The sequence below is a fragment of the Arvicanthis niloticus genome, chromosome 10, assembly GCF_011762505.2.
Source record: "Arvicanthis niloticus isolate mArvNil1 chromosome 10, mArvNil1.pat.X, whole genome shotgun sequence".
Lineage (NCBI taxonomy): Eukaryota > Metazoa > Chordata > Mammalia > Rodentia > Muridae > Arvicanthis > Arvicanthis niloticus.
This window is the reverse complement of record NC_047667.1, coordinates 74,891,734-74,903,020: the sequence shown is the minus strand read 5'-3', so window position 1 is coordinate 74,903,020 and position 11,287 is coordinate 74,891,734. Positions and strand designations below refer to the sequence as shown.

Sequence of the window (11,287 nt, the reverse complement as noted above, 5' to 3'; positions counted from 1 at the left end):
AGCAACTAATATGTTCTACAATTTAATTATCATCCATTGTCAAAAAAGAGAGAGAAAAATTATTTACCTATAATTGCAGAAACTTGCCAGGTCTCCAAGAGGTACAAATCAGGAACCAAGAGCAGATTCTACGGAGCTACAGGGAGCAAGTGGGTCAGGGTTTACGTGAGGTTCACAGCAAAATTTCATGCGCAAGGAACTTCAAAGGTTTCCTCAAAGCAAAGACTTATTTTAACTAGTATTAGGCAACCTTCCCATGAGCCTGCAGCTTCTCCTTGCTCTCCAGACTTTATGTGATTCATTTCCCCAGAACCTGTTGGCTCCAGGCAAAGCAGACTGTTCCTGAGCCAGGAAAGAGTGAAAAGAGAAGGACATCATTTTTAGGGTGGCTCATGGTCAGAAGAGCTTGGTGCAGAAGTCTGCTTTCTACACTGATGCCCAGTTAGGAAGCAGGCAAGCGTTTCCTTTTAGTTAAAAAGGTAAAAGTCTCACCATGACTTAAATTCTGCTTTTCTTGTGTACTTAAGGATTGAGTCTGCCTCTTGTACAAAGCTCATGGGTCAGTTTTTGTAGACAGAACATTGGTTTATGCAAAAATTCAGTGATCACTTAGCAATTATAGGCCTTCATTGAGAACTTCTGTCAGCCTGTGTTCAGGATGAATACAAACCTGATTCTTACCTGGATTTAAATCAAGCTCTCTCCTCCCTGCTATAGGGAGTTAATTGACACTTCTGAGACTTTTTTCCCCCTCTTTGTTTATTTGTGGTGCTGCTGCACTTATAGTTGAAAACTAGCCTGAGCTACAGACCTGGAATCTGGTCCCAGGGCATTCCCTTCTGAAAGAACTGCTTTGATTTGCATTGAGAAGTAAAAACTAGAACATGGTTTAGGAAAGGAGACGGTCTTTTGAAAAGAGTGAGACAGTCATCCTTGGATGACCTTGAGCTACTAATCTGAACACAAGACAAGACAGTATTGTTGAACCCTCTAGAGCTGCAGCTAAAAGCTCCTGGAAGATATGAGCAAGATGACATCTAATGGGGCGCACACTAATTTTGCTTGTAAAGGAGTTGCTTGTAAAACCCTATCGCCTATCTAAGGAGATGATGGTCTAGACAGACCTACAGTTCTTAATCTGTGGGTCATGATTCCTTTAGCAAGCCTCTATCTCTAAAAATATCTAGATTCTGATCCATAAGTAGCAAAATTAAAGTTGTGAAGTAGCAATGAAAATAATTTCATGGTTTGGAGTCACCATAACATGAGGAACTGTACTAAAGGGTCAAGACATTTGGAAGATTGAAACACACTGGTCTAGACCATGAGTGAATCAGAAGGCCCCCTCTGCCTTGGCCAGAGGAAGGTTTGGGTCATCATCTATGCCCTTACTAGAACATCTCCATGAGGGCTGTGTGGACCAGAATGGTCTTCCCAAAGAAGGGATTCATAGGCTCAACATACAATGGAGGAACATAAGTGATGTTGTATGAGAGCATATGAGCATATGTGCACGAACATACAGAGAGAGAGAGAGAGAGAGAGAGAGAGAGAGAGAGAGAGGTTGTTTTTTTTTTTTTTTTTAGACAGTAGTCATTTTTCTCTTCTCCTGTCCCTGGTCCACACCTAAACTGAAGATAGTTCTATGCTATGCTTTCTCTATACATACATACCTAGTGTAAGGCTTAATTTATAAATAGAAACAGTACAAAATTAACAATAATAAGGCAGAGCGATCATAGTCATATGCAGCAATAAAAGTCATTTAAAACACGAATTATTTACTGTTGAATTTCCCATGTAAATTTTTTAGCACAGTTCACAGTAGATAACTGAGTCCATGAAAGTAATACTAGACAAGGAGAGGAGACCAATGTATACTTAATAGAATGTGTATGGTTCTACATATTTAATTACCATGTATAACAATAAATATTTTCATATATTTTCCAGAAAGCCTGATAACCATTAAAACAACCCACACCAAAGAGCTGTGTTCCCTTGTAACTCCATACCTGGACATGGTAGTCGGTGTCTTTAATCTGTATCTGAGATATAAACAGAATGTTTCCGAGAGAAGAGGTTGGGTTCGAACTAATTGAGAAATCTCAGAAAATGGCCTGGCCTGACTTCTGAAGATATAGAAGCCCTGAGCATGCAAAAGTAAGTAAGTAAGTGTGTGTTGCAACTAAAAGAGGAAGGTATGGGGATTGTCTCAACTGCATCTCACACTGCAGAGGCCCAGAAGACAGTCAGATTAAAAAACTACAGTCCAGCAGAAACAGAGGGGCTTTGAGACTATTGAGAGAGACTAAGACATAAAAAAGGCTTTGAGGAATCAAAATAAAAGTGTTCATTAAAAAAACATAAATATTGGGACCTTTAGTAGTTAAAAGCACTGGCTACTCTTCCAGAGGACCTGGGTTTGATTTCCAGCACTCGCATGGCAGCTCATAGCTGCTGAAACTCTGATCGTAGGGGATCTAAAGCCCCCTGGGTCCTCTGCAGGCACTACACACACATCCACAGACACATAAGCTATGCAGGTAAAACACAATACACAGAAAATAAAAATAAAGAAAACATTTTTAAACTTAAATATTGATCTAATTATTGGATAGCCATTTTGTCAAAGTCTATGGTCACAATCTAGAATCACCCCCAGAAGCCTTGAATAAATGCACAGATTAAATAACACCATAGACTAAACAACAAAGAGAAATCCATGACAAAACAACGCAACTTTAAAACAGACCCAGAAAAGGCCCAGAAGGAGAGAGGACTATTGGGGAAAGGGTTAATATTAAATGACTAATGGAGAAAAATAAAATAAGACACCTTCCTGCCTGAAGAGAGACTCCAGTCCTGGATTATGAGGGCTCAGCCACCTCCATGCGGGACTGAGGGAAGCATGACTCAGCTCCTGGGCAGAGACCTCTAGCACATGCTGATTGAATTCTCCCAACCTTAACCCGACTCCTCAGGATGAGGTCCAAGGATTTCACACTTCAGAACCAAGAAACTTGGTGAAAATTCCCATTACAGAGGTAAAATCACATCTCTAGCTATGTCTGAGCAAATGCAGTTTCAGGTGAAGGGCTGACAGAGAAGAAGCTTTTCTTGAAGGATTTAAAAGTATCCAAGGCTAGGGAGAGCTGCTTCCTCTAATGGTGCAATGCTCTCCCTCAGGGAGATGCGGCTGGCCCTTCCCCCAACACACACACACACACAAACACACGCAAGCACGTACACAAACACACACACACACACACATACACACATACACACACAAGCAAGCACACTTGCAAGTGCAGGGACGGGGACAGAGGAGGAATGAGAAAAAGGGGGCAGAGAGTACAACAACCGCTCTAAGCAATGTTGATCTATTTGGGGAAAACAGATGGGACCGGTATAAACAGCTCCGTAGCTTTTTTTTTTTTTTTTTTTTTTTTTTTTTTTTTTTTTTTTTTTTTAATGTTCCAACCTTGACTTTGAACTTTGGAAAGTAACAGAAAAACATATTATCTAACACAACCACGTTCTTCCTGCCGTTTGCTTCATATCCTACAGAACACAAAGCCAGACAAGAGCTCTGCATCTCCAGTCTGTTCCCAGAGAGGGAAGAAAATATCACACATATTTTGTCAAAGGTTTAACAGAAGTGAAGTCCTAAGCAAGCAGTGGGTATTTGCATATCTGAAGTCTCGGAGACCATCTATATTTAGAAATAACCATCTAACTGATACATTTAATAAGATATCACTTACAAGCAAATGCACCCATTCGAACTTTGACCTGTGAAATGGTACCACACCTTAAATGCAGAGTACTCGCTCACCACCCTGCAACCTTCCTTGGCCCTGTGGCAGTTCACCCTTCCCTTAGTCTCTAGAATCAGGCAAGCAATAGCTGGCATGATACTTTCTGTCACTACAGATGAACCAGCATTTTCTTCATAAAAACAAACTCATATAGTATGTGAATTTTCTTGGACTGAAGTAACAAATCAGAACATACTGCCTGGACTTAAAACCTAGACATGGATTTTCTGGAGGCTACAAGTCTGTGGCCAAGGACTGGGCAGGATCACACTGCCTAGCAAGGGTTAAAGTTTCCTTGTCTTCTCCAACTTCTGATGGCTCTGGGTTTCTTGACTTGTGGCAATGGCGTTCAGGTTCCTGTGACTGTCTTCATGTGGATTCCTCAGGGTGTCTGTTGTTCTTTCTCTTATTAACTTATCAATCAACTTAGCATGCATCCTCAATACAGGAGAATGTTGTCTTGGTACATTTTAACTTTGTATGTCTGACAAGACCCTACTTCCCAGTAAGGCTTCATGTATGAGATGCTTAGTTTTGGACATGGTTTTATATGGCTATGCCATCAAGTTGGTCACTACAAATGAATACTGTAGCTCTTTTTAGCTTGTAAACCAAACATGTGTGCAATCCAGCACTCTCTGACTGGAGGCAAGAGGATCTGAAGTTCAAAGCTATCCTCAACTACATCACAAGTTGAGACCATCTCAAGTTACATAAACCCTGACTCAAAAAAAAGAAAAATAACTCGAGTTTTTGCAGGATACAAATCTCCACATGATGGGTCATGTGTGCACAAGCGTTTATGTGGGCATTAGTTGTCACGTTCAGTGGGTTGCACCCAAATGTACATCTAGCTTTATAAAACCTAGAAGTTTCCCATGCTGTTGCCAGCATTCCCCTTCCCAGCACAAGGGTAAAGAGCTCTCCTTACAGTGTGTGTGGGTGACACTCACCTGTAGTCTCCGTACTCTGGAAGCTCAGGAGGGAGAATGATCAGTATGGAGGTTAACCTGGGTTCCATAGTGAGCTCTGTCCCAGTAGTATCGGCTACTTTGACTGTCTCCAATAAAAAAACAAAAGAGTTCTGATTAGGCTCCATCTTCTTCAAAACTTGGTATTCATATAATTTTTCCTACAAAAGCTGTTTCAGTGAGTGTGTAATCAGTTATATGCCATTATGGATTATGGTTACATTTTCCTGACTAATGATGATAATAGCCAGGAGATTACAGTTATTGCTATATTTTACTTTGGGAAGTGCTTGTTTAAATATTTCGCTCACTTGAATCAGGCTGTTTGTCTTATTAATAGGCAATAATTTTTGAGAGTGATTGCTTTCCTAACAAACATGAACAAAGCTATTAGTAACTTGGTGTTTAAGAAGATTTGCTAAATAACAAGCAGAACTCATGTCATGAACAGGTCAAGCGATGTCATGAAAAGGGAAAGTTAACCCAGTGACCAGGAGAACAAGTGTCTAGCAACTGCTCTAGTGTTTACCCTGTACAGCCCATGCCCACACCTCCATCTCTTCATCTGAAAAATGAAGGGACTTCACTAAAGTTACGGAACCTCCATGTGTGGAAGTGTAAGTAGTTCTTTTTAATGTTTAAAGCACTGACAGAGCCTTCAAAACATTTGGCATGCTTCAAATTGTTTTTTTTTTTTAAAAATTTACTCGTGCTGCTTATGAAGTCTGATGAAAAAACCCTGAAGAACAATGAAAGAATTGTCACTGTAGAACTGCAGACAGCAACACACTTGAACCAATATTCACTAACAAACAGCTCCACATCAATTGCAAACATCAGTTACAGCATCTCTCAGAGCCTGTGGTTACAGCTAATGACACTGACTGCACAGTAAGTCACACCATATTCTAGACAGTGTCCTAGTCAGCATCAGCTGCCACAGGGGAGTGTCTGAGGATGTGAGGTAAATGTATACTTGATAGTTCTATTTCTATAAAGTATTTCCTGCAGCAACCTCTCTGCATTCTTTCACTAATGCTGTCTACTTTTTAAAGATTTTGTTAGAGTGTTTTCTTAAAAAGAAAAATGTTTACACCCAGATGAACTCATAAATGGCCACGAAGTTAATTCTATCAAGTACCTTCTGGGGCCATAAGTAAATTACTTTTATAAAAGCAACAGAAAGTGTACATGGGATAAATTTGCTTTCACTTTCATTTTGTCACAAATGTAATAACATCAAAAGATAACATGAGGGTCGGAGTTGTATTTCTTACTATGGGTGATAGCTGATACAAACCAAACTGACCTGATTGAACCCATAATTCTGATATCAAGACAGAATTATACTACTTTAAACAGGCCATTTGGGCAACACCCTTCAGCTTCCATTAGCCTAAACCAACATCTTCAGAACTGGTCAATGGAAATTACAAGGTTAAATATGGATAAAAATGAAATAGATGACGTAAGAAATATTGTTCTGGATCAGTTTGTCAGGAATTCATCCTTAAACCATGACCAGTATCCATCAATATCTCCCTCTTCTTGTAGAATGCTCAGCACCTGGATTGGGAGTCTCCAGATCCCAGAGGCAGAATTTGGCCCTGGTCATCATATCAGGTTCAAAGCAGCATGGACTCCAGATACAATGTGAGCTCCAGGTCATTAGAACAGAAGTGCTAAGAGCCATGCAGAAACACTGACCCAAAGATCTGAGTTTCATCTTCTCTGACTTGTTTGGAGGGTCAGCATCCCTCTGGAGGTACTGTTCCTTCCTTTATCACCACAAGCCTCGGTTTTTTCTAACATTTTATTATAAAATGTTCTAAATACATAAGAATATGGGGGGGGGGGAGTGAGGAGATTGTACCCTGAACATTATATCTTGCTTTCCTGAGTAAATAATAACCCCAATTCTATCATCCTCAACATCCTCACATTTAACCCGTTTTCCTTTTGCCACATTTTTCTTTAAACAAGGTCATTCTCCTCCAGAAGTATTTTTGAAATGAATTTACATAGTATTCCAGGAAGAAAGCCTACCCAAAAAGCAATAAAGTCTGTCACCTCTCTATACATTTTCTTTCTTTTCATATAGGAAGGTGGAATTTCCCCTAGATGGACATTTAAATTTATTTTCCAAAACCTAGACAGCTGAATGACCTTCCAGAGAAGAGAGTCTCCGGTCTGTCCTTGATATCGAAGATCTATTTATAGAGCCAGGACACTCCTTGTCAAATATAGCATTCTGATTCTCTCTTTTATTTTATTTGTCTCTCTCTCTCTTGGATGCTCTCCATACCACTTCATCTCCAGATTCAGACATGTACCTAGAGTGCTAGAAAGACTTTGAAAGGTTACTTAGGAATTCTACTTAAAGAAATATATCTTGGTTCCCTCCTAAAACCTCCAACATGGAAGTAAGGACATTTAAAAAAAAAACATAAGTCAGGAAGAGAGAGAGTAGGATGAAGGGCGGAAGCTGACAACACATACCATTAAGTTTGGGAGACTTAGAAATGGATAGGAATGTATAGCAGTGAGTAGGCATGGAGCTGGGGTAGCCAGCCAGGAAAGTGTGAGTCCAGCAGGCCTTACTGCTCACACAGGGAAAGAGAAGCAACAAGACAGTCCTGCAGTCTTACAAAGCCCAGGAAAGACTCAGAACTTGGAGGCTGCTTGATTACCTTTGTGTCACTGAGACAGAATATTAGACAAAAGTGGTAGAGCCACTCCCTGACACACTGATGAGACTGCATGACAAATTTTCAGCCCCCTTTAGAGACACTGTCTCTGGATAAAATCATCAACAATTGCTTTTGGTGTTCCTTACTTGCCTTACTTTTGTCTTCTTAATAAAAGCACCAGTGTCTGAGATGGTCTGGGGAAGAGAAATGAACATCCTGCTACATCCTGCTACATCCTGCTACATCCTGCTACATCCTGCTACATCCTGCTACATCCTGCTACATCCTGCTACATCCTGCTACATCCTGCTACATCCTGCTACATCCTGCTACATCCTGCTACATTCACCCTACTCAGGCCCCATCCTCTACTGGAGCTGGTCCCCAGCACAAAAGAAAATAGGAAATGCTTAGTTTGGCTCACAGTTTCAGGGCTTTTCAGTCCATTGTGACCAGGGATACGGCTCACACAACCACACACACCCATGTTCACATACCACACTCATGCTCGTGCATACATATAATAAATAAATATTAGATAATTTTTTAAAATATCTATCACTTACACAGTCAGGAGCTACGAGGGACATTCCTCTAATTCCCTGATCTCAGGAAACAGAAGCAAAACATTGAGTAGAAACATTGAGGATGATGAGGCCTTACCTCATAAAAAAAAAAGGAAAATTTGCATTTATATATATATATGAAAAGCGCATACTCATATTAAAAGGCAAAGGAGGCCCAGCAAAGAGGGTAATCATGACTAAGAAAATCAATATAGGAAATTACAAATATAATGGAAGCATTGAAATACAAGGCAAAGATGTCAAAAGTAGGAGAAAAACAACTGATAGGCACTAGTGGAAAAGTAGATAAAGCCAGAATTCTACATAGAAAAACCTACTCACATAATTTCAGGGTGCAAGAATGACCTGGCTTTGAGCTCTCTATATGGAAAAGAAAAAATCATGAATCCATCACGAGAAATCATGGGAAAAAAAAGAAAATCATCAAAACAATAGGATGCAATTGTTCTATGTTTCAGTACTGTGGTCTCAAGAATCCAAGGACGAAAAATGTACAAGGCAATCAACAAAAAACGTGTCATTGTTTGATATGAAGTGTCCCCACGTGCTCCAAGGTCGAGGCCTTGGCGGGTGGAGATACTTTTCTCTGTATCGGGCCTGGCTGAATGAAATAGGTTACCAGGGTGAGTCTGGGAAAGATGTGCCTTATCCAGCCTTTTCCTGTCACTCCCGCTTCCTGTCTGCCACGAAGTGAGCTCCTTTTGTTCCAGCTCCGCTCGAGCCTATGCACAGTGGAGCAAAGAGATCGTGGACCAACACCACAGAGCCATGAGCTACAATCGGTCTTTTCTTCCTCAGACTGTTGTTATCAGGTACTGTGTCACAGTGACAAAAGTCTCACCCAGGGAAGACCGAATCTAAGGGCAGCATCGGAACCTTTCAGTTCTCGGCAGAAGAGGTAGAGAAGTGGGAACTTCTGAGTTTATTGGTTTTTATTCTTCTCATATATTACATCCCAATCACAGTTTCCCCTCTTTCCCCTCCCCCACCCACCACCTCTTTGAGTGATGAACTCACACCTCTGAAGGACATCAACCGAACACAACATAACAAGCTGCAATAAGACTGGGCACATACCATCATATCAAGGTTGGGCGAGACAACTGAGCAGAAAGACAGTGGTCCCACAAGAAAGTAAAAGAGTCAAGGACAGCCCCACTCCTGCTATTAGTATCCCCACAAGAACTCAGCCATAACATACATGCAGAGAACCTAGGTCAGTCCTCCACAGGTTCCCTGAGCTCTGCAAGTTCCCTCGAGTGCTGGTCAGCTGATGTTGTGGATCATGCTCTCTGAGTGTCCCCGATCCCTCTGGTTCCTCCAACCTTCCTCCTCTTCCACAAGAGTCCCTGAGCTCTGGCTCATGTTTGACTGCGGAACTCTGCATCTGTTCCTACCGGTTAAAGTCTCTCTGGGCTTTCTGATGATGGTTCTGCTAGGCTTCAGTCCCAACACATTCTTCAGGCAGGACAAGCTGTAGGTCGAAAGTTTGGTGGCTGCGTTGATGTCCCAATCCCTCCACTCGAGGCCTTGCAGATGAACAGGTTCCCTGTCCCCCGTTACCAGGAGTCTTCACTAGGGTTACTCTCATGGATTCCTCAGAGTTTTCATTGTGCTAGCCCCCAAAATGCTCTCCAACTCCAGTCATTTCTCCTAGCATTTTCTCCTTTTCTCCTAGCACCCATGGGATCCCTCCTGTTCCCAACCCCCACAGAGAACCTGTAAAATCTATTCTAGTTTCCCTTTGAGATCCTTGAGATCCTTGTGCCCCTCCCCCCTTAAGCCCTCTGTATGTTTGTTTTTTTTTTTTTTTTTTTTTTTTAGCTCATCTGGGTTTGTAGACTGCAACATGATTGTCTTTTACTTTACAGCTAATTCCCACTTGTAAGTGAGTTTTGTCTTTCTGTTTGTCTTTCTGGGTCTAGGTTACCTAATTCAGGATAATTCTTTTCTAGTTCCATCCGTATGTCTGCAAATTACATGATGTTGTCGTTTATAACTTCTGAGTGATACTCCATTGTATAAGTGTACATTTTCTTTATGCATTCTTTTCTTGAGGAATATCTAGGTTGTCTCCAGTTTCTGGCTGTTATGGATAAATATCCTATGAACATAACTGAGCAAATATCCTTGTCATAGGATAAATTGTCCTTGGGAATATGCCCAGGAGTAGTATAGCTGAGTCTTGAAGTAGAAAAATATCCAATTTTCTGAGGAACTGCCATATTGATTTCCAAACTGGCTGTACAAGTTTACACTTCTACCAGCCATGGGGGAGCGTTCCCCTGTCCACATCCTTGCCAGCATGAACTGTCACTTGGGTTTTTGATCTTAGCCATTGTGACAGGTTTAAGATGGAATCACAGAGTCATTTCAATTTGCATTTCCCTGATGGCCAAAAATGTTGAACTTTTCTTTAAGTGCTTCTAGGCCATTTGAGATTGCTTTAGTGAGAATTCTGTTTGAGTCTATGCTCCATTTCATTAAGTTATTTAGTTTGTTGGTGTCTAGTTTCTTGAGTTCTTGATATATTTTGGATATCAGCCCTCAGTCAGATGAGAAGTTGATGAAGATCTTTCTTCCATTCTGTAGGCTGCTGTCTGGATCTTTTGTGGTGTTCTTTGCCTTACAGAAGCTTTTTAGTTTCATGAGATTCCATTTATTTATTGTTTATCTTAGTACCCGAGCTACTGGTGTTCTGTTCAGGAAGTTGTCTCCTGTGCCAATGCGTTCAAGACTATTCTGAGAAGTGGAAGCTTTTGAGGAGACAGAATTAAACGAAGGCCAATTGAAAGGAAATCATAGCCATGTCAGACTGTTCAACAGCAGTGCTGGATACCAGAAGAGAAAACAGCAATGGTAGAAAATTTATGAGGAAAAACTGATGTCAGCATTGGTTTCTACATGCAGCCAACCAGGCCAAATGTGTAATTAGTGAGTCCTTGTGAAGAAAGCTGTGGAATTCTTGTTCAAATGTAAGAATCTTCAGGTGGTCACAACAGAGCAGCAAACCTACACCACCAGGTCTCTCCTAACAAAGTGACTGCATAGTTCTGCATGGTTCCTACATGCTTGACCCCACCCAGCCAGTTTACCAATCACATGTAAAAAAACCACAAAGATACTACCTGTGATGATTAGTATTGGCAGAAGCTGGAATCCCCTGAGAATTGGAGATTATCTTGAGGTAGAAAGGTATGTCCACTGTGGGTGGCACC

The 11,287-nt window shown here is 41.0% G+C and overlaps 2 long non-coding RNA genes across 5 annotated transcripts in view; one reads left to right on the top strand and one right to left on the bottom strand.

Moving 5' to 3' along the window:
- LOC143443764 (uncharacterized) overlaps positions 1 to 3,427 on the bottom strand; it is a 26,255-nt gene extending 22,828 nt beyond the window's left edge. The window contains exons 1-3 of one of the 3 annotated variants that reach the window (XR_013113059.1): positions 2,839 to 3,427; positions 2,016 to 2,149; positions 68 to 342 (exon numbers count right to left, since the gene is read on the bottom strand). This is a non-coding gene — a long non-coding RNA (uncharacterized LOC143443764). The remainder of the gene's footprint in view (positions 1 to 67; positions 343 to 2,015; positions 2,150 to 2,838) is intronic. The other 2 variants (XR_013113061.1, XR_013113060.1) reach the window with 2 other exon arrangements.
- On the top strand, positions 2,037 to 11,287 carry LOC143443765 (uncharacterized). 2 transcript variants are annotated; one of them, XR_013113062.1, is made up of 4 exons: positions 2,037 to 2,163; positions 5,244 to 5,409; positions 6,347 to 6,557; positions 10,749 to 11,287. It is a non-coding gene; the product is annotated as an uncharacterized LOC143443765 (long non-coding RNA). The 2 variants fall into 2 exon arrangements; XR_013113063.1 differs by lacking the exon at positions 10,749 to 11,287 and having other exon boundaries at positions 6,347 to 6,867.